The following is a 6000-nucleotide window of genomic DNA, read 5'->3' on the forward strand; positions in this document are numbered from 1 at the left end:
CCTTCCTGGTCATCGAGGCTAACCTACTGTCCAATGTGGAAATTCCCTTCAATATCACTGACTGCAGATCAGTCATTCAGTTTCTGCTTGAACATTTCCTGTAACAAGGAGTTCACTGGCTCACAGGACAGTTGATTCTAATTTAGTGCAGCTTTAATCATTACCAAATTCTTGCTTATGTTAAGCTGAAATCTGTCTCCTAGTAACTTCTACCCTTCTGCCCTTTGGAGCCACACAGAATAAATCTAATCCATTTTACACACAGAAGTCCTTTCAGACATTTGAAGAATGTCATCATGTCCCCCCCAAAAGTCTCTTATCCATGCTATGTTTCCTAGGTTTCCACTGTTTTTATAAGACATGATTTCCAAGACTTTTGCCATCCTGGGCTCTATTAACTGGGACTTATTTTATCGGTTTTTTAAAAATAGTGTTCAGAACTGAACACTATATTATAGATTAGTGGTTCTTAAGCTGTTTTTCTCTGATGGCGGAGAAGTCGAAGACACACCTGTGGGACTCCACTGAAAACTGCGCACACTCTCCTTTTAAAAAAAGTAGACAAAAACTCATCATTTGCACAGGCCGTTCAGTGAATTTGAGAATTGTCTAAAGCCTTTATCTGCAGACCCCAGTTATTAAATTGTATTTATGGAATATAATAGGTCTATCACCTTCCTGAACTGAGTATTTGATAAATTCTAAGGTTTCTATTGTCTCATGTTTGTTTATTTGAATATTCAACTTGTTGGGGCACCTGGGTGGCTCAGGAGAGGATCCTGGAGTCCCCGGCATTGGGCTCCCTTTTCAGCAGGGAGTCTGCTGCTCCCTCTGCCCTTCACCCCACCCACGCTCTCCCCTCAAATAAATAAATACCACCCTTTTTAAAAAATGAACATTCAGCTTGTCAATTTTGGCAAGTAGTCTTTCCTACCTTCCTTCCTTCCAACCTTCCTTTCTTTCTTTTCTTTTTTGTTGTTGTTAATCGGCAGTCTCTTCAGGCCTCATGTCACCTGAAAATTTAGCTCCCGTTTCTTTTAGTGTTTGCAGAACACACTGATTAAATTGTTGAATTGTACAGGCAAAGGACGGAGTTGTGTGGCATGTTCCTGAAGACCTCCTTTCAGCATGTCACCCATATTCTTTTGATACCTCTCTGTTCACATTTCTCCCTTTTGTCTGTAAAAATAACCTAAGGGATTTTGTAATAAGCTTTGATAAAAATAAAATGACACTATGTTTTACAGCATTTTTTTTTTTAATTTATCAAGGTAGTACTCCTGTCAGAAAAGGAAAAGAGATGGGGTGCCTGCTGGTTCAGCTGGTGGAATGTGTGACCCTAGATCTCAGGGTTGTAAGTTTGAACCCCACATTGGGTGTAGAGCTTACTTAAAAATAAAATCTTAAAAAAAAAAAGGAAAAGGAAATGAAATGAGGATTATTGTAATAATAATTCCTTGTAAGGAATTAGTTTCAAGGTTGATACATATCTACCATTTTATGCAGCAGTGACCCTCCTAAGAAGATTTATGCAAATCATGTATCAATAACAACTAACAGCCTAGGACTCTTCTGAATTTTTTTTTTAATCTACTCACTTGTTTATTTGATCTAACAACCTCTGAGGTGGGTACCGTTGTCATTCCCATCTTACAGATAAGGAAGAAAGCTGAGGGAGCTCAGGAACTTGTACAAGTTAAATTCCTAATAAGTGGCAGTCAGGGTTTGAATCCAGATAGGTTTTTGTTTTTTTGAGAATTTACATGTGAATTTCGTTTCCTCTCTCATGACTGCTTCCACAGCACGAATGAGTCAAAGAGAATGAATAGAGCATCCTTAACCCTTGCTCTTTGCCCAGGAAGTAGTCTTAAGACAGGCAAGTTTCTTTCTAACCAGTAAACACGAGGAGAAAGCATGCTAAGATTCGGTAAGATCCAGTGACTTGCTCTACATGGAGGCTCTAGCTCTAATGCGAACACAGAGAACATACTTCGTCAGTTTAATCACTGGCTCGGTGGCCTACCTCTTCCCTTTCTGTGTTGCAGTTTTCCCATCTGCTTTGTCCCATTCTTCTTCCTCAGAGGGACTGTGGGAAAATGGAAATATGAGTATGACTTTGAGAAGAGCTTTGAGTTCGAAAGATACCAGGAAAATACAAAATGCTGTTAAAATTGATCTGTCCTGGGACGCCTGGGTGGCTCAGTTGGTTGGACGACTGCCTTCGGCTCAGGGCGTGATCCTGGAGTCCCGGGATCGAGTCCCACGTCGGGCTCCCAGCTCCATGGGGAGTATGCTTCGCTCTCTGACCTTCTCCTCGCTCGTGCTCTCTCTCAGTGTCTCTCTCTCTCAAATAAATAAATAAATAAATAAATAAATCTTTAAAAAAAAAAAAATTGATCTGTCCTGAACAATAACTCCTTAAAGACCAATTATCATAACCAGTATGAGTAGGCCATTGCGTCATCACCTTTTCAAAAACACGGACAGGCACCTCCACTTAGAAAACTATTTAATCTTAAATTAAAGGTGAGGATTAGGACTGCTGACTTCATTTAAATTACAAGTTACATAAATTGCCAGTGGCTGGTTTAGGGATTATTGTTGATGAGGGATTTTAACTGTGGAATGGACTGTTGTCAGTATTAGGCAGGTCAAACTTTATTTGGACACAATATGCACTGTCTCTGGTGCCTTTATTTTTACGTGAAAAACTATATGTAAAAACTGAGTGGGAAGGTCTTTTTAAAATCCCAGTGAATATTAAGTAAATACCAAAAGCTTATAGTGTGTTAGAAGCTGACAAGGTATCATAATATCTAAATGGATTTGTTGACCTTTAAAATGGAGCTTGGCTCTCGTGTCTATTTGTCACAATTTCCTACTTATTTCCTTCCACACCTTTTCCCCATTGTCAACTCTTGTTATTCTCAATGGTCATGGAAAAAATACATTAGTTTGAGTGCCTTAATGTAACCAAAACAACACAGACTGGCAGGTCATCTCTCCTTCTTACTGAACTATTTTTCTTTTCTTTTTTTTAAGATGTAACTGACATACAACATTAGTTTGAGATGTATAACACAATGATTTTATATTTGTATATATTGCAGAATGATCACCATAACCAGTCTAGTTAACATACGTTTACTGAAGTATTTCATTTGGGCTCATTGCAGAGCTTCTACCAGTAAGAATAAAAACCTTTAACACAAAGCTTGCACCAACAAACAGAATCTCATCAAGATGTTCAATTTGGCCTTCCCCCTAAACTCAAGAGAATATTCTAGTAATAACATCCAGTCCGATTGTATATCTTCTACACGTGATTAAAATGAACAGGATTATCAGGTTGCATAGACTTTGAAGTGGTCTTCTTATGAAATAAACAGTCATTGTGTTAGTGTGAAGAGAGAAACCAAATACTGGGAAGGAGGAATGAGTAAAATGATGTACTAGTGTAAATCAGATGACTGGGTGAGTCCAGTTGGAATGGAGAGGGAAAGCAAATGAAGCTCTAGATGTTATATTTAGTATTTAAATAATAATTTAAAAAAACCTTTCTTAAAGAAGGTGTGTTGATGGGGCAGGCCTGGGGGAAAGGAAGAAGGCCTCTGGGGGATGCAGTCAGTTCACATTTTACTTGATTTCAATTTCCTACTCCATTTCCTACTGTTCACAGTTTCCATTTTAGAGACAAATCTTCCAAAAGTATACCATATATAATACTGAAATATTAGTAACAATTTTAAAGTCCAGCAATGAAGTAGAGTTTAAGTAAGTCTTAGTTTATACTATGCTGTTATTTAAAATAACATTATAAATAAAAAATAATGATAATTTTGATGGTAATATGCAAATATTATATTCTTAGGTAAAAAAATAAAGCACCATATAAAAAGCATAGATAATATATTGGAGAATATTTTTGGAAAATATCAGATAATGTGGTTATCTCTCTGTTGTAGAATTATGAGTGATTTTTACTTTTTTTGCTTATTTTTATTTTCTAAATTTTCATAAAAGAACATGTACACTGTTCGACTAATAAAATAATAACATTTTTTAAAGACTGCAATAAATAAAAATGTTTCTTGCCTTTAAAGAGATAAAATAATGTAATTATTTAAAATATGACTTTTGCTGTTACAGTGAACAGAATATTTATTTTTTTAAAAAACTTAGTTTGGGGACTCCTGGGTGGCTCGGTTAAGCAGCTGCCTTCGGCTCAGGTCATGATCCCAGCGTTCTGGGATCAAGTTCCGCATTGGGCTCCTTGCTCAGCAGGGAGCCTGCTTCTCCCTCCGCCTCTGCCTGCCGGTGCTCACTTTCTCGCTCTCCCTCTCTCTGACAAATAAATAAATAAAATCTTAAAAAAAAAATAAAAAAATAAAAAAATAAAAACTTAGTTTGTTGTATGACTGTAAGTGTGGGAGTGGTTTGGATACACAGAGTTAAATTTAACATTTTGGATTAATCAATAGATAACATCTGCTATGACCAGGGCCCCCTCACAGATATTGTAGAGGACAGACTCATTTTGAGGCACAGATCTTGTTTATAGAAAGGCTTACATCTGATTGTTGAAACAAGGCTTAAGCCAGCAGAAATATCAATAATAATCGTCATGACTAGCTGATGTGTTTTTCCACAAGTCATTACATGATATTTTCATTCATGTAACTTGATGACCAAAAGATGCCTCTGGAGAGGACCTGTACAGTTGAAAACATCTTAGCTAATCTTTTTCTTGTGGGGGCGGGGGGGGGATATTATCTATCTCTAGGTAATCACCATGTATCACAGGCATCTGAAGAGGCAGGACATTTTTTTTTCCATTAAAAAATTGAATCGGAATTGATTTAGCCTAAGATAGGAGCTAAATCTTTACAGGATTTTTAAATTTGTCTTTGGGCCAGGGTTCAGCCTTTTGGGCCTCTTTCTAATTAGCACCCTTGACTTTATTTTTTCTAATCAAGACTTAGCATTTGTGTTCTGATTCTTTTGGGTAGCCAACCCAACACTTCAATCCGTCCTGGTTTGTTACAGACAGAGACAAGTGATAAGATTCGCCAAACCTATTCTGTCATAGCTTAATGTGACAAAACTCAGTGATAAGAGCTGGCAAGATGCTCAGATAGAGAGCTAAAATTTCAATCTGGCAGTTGCAAATGTCTACTTTGAGAAGCTGCTCCCAACATGTACTAAGCTATACGGCAACATTATCTTGTCTTTCTCTAGGAAACCCCTACCTTCTAAATTTAGATTACACATGCTTATCTAACCTGGCCCCCGATTATCATCATGATTGTTATTATTGCTTAGCACCCTTATCAAAGAATTAAAATCACACACATACAAAATGTGACGTTCAACGTCCTTCCTCTCCAGAGGGCACATAATCTAGATACACACACAAAAGAAATTTAGAACTATCTTAGGAAGAGGGAGGAGGAAGGGAAAGCAGTAGAGTGGCAAAGAAATAATCATTTTAGAATTTTCCTAGAGAAGGTATAAAGGAACTTCACAGGAAGTCCCAAAGGGAGTAGGTTGAGGTCACCTGCCACTCTTGACAATGGAATAGCAGCTTATTATTAATTCAGTTCAATGAAACGCCCAGCTCTGCAAAAGGAAATTTGCATCCATTACTAACCTGAATGGCCCAGGCTCCTTTTTCTTCATCTTTTTCCTCTATTGTTTCCTTGTATTGTGTATAATTTTATGAACTTTGTGATTAAGTTGAAGAAAAATGAGACTACTATTTAAGGACTATTATTAGTGTTTTAGAATGTATACTTCTGCCCACTGTAGTGTATTACCCAATGTAGAAGTTGGCACTTTCCCCCTAATTCTCAGATGTTCTAGGAAAGCACATTTACAATGATATCTTTAATTGGCCTCAACAGATATATTTAGAAGACAATAACATTATTGTTGTCAGGAAGTTTACCGAATACTCTTTTTAGCTGCAGAATGAATCTGTGAAGGTTACTAACCAAAGTA

This window comes from Neovison vison, chromosome 12 (genome assembly GCF_020171115.1).
Source record: "Neovison vison isolate M4711 chromosome 12, ASM_NN_V1, whole genome shotgun sequence".
In the NCBI taxonomy this organism is placed as follows: domain Eukaryota; kingdom Metazoa; phylum Chordata; class Mammalia; order Carnivora; family Mustelidae; genus Neogale; species Neogale vison.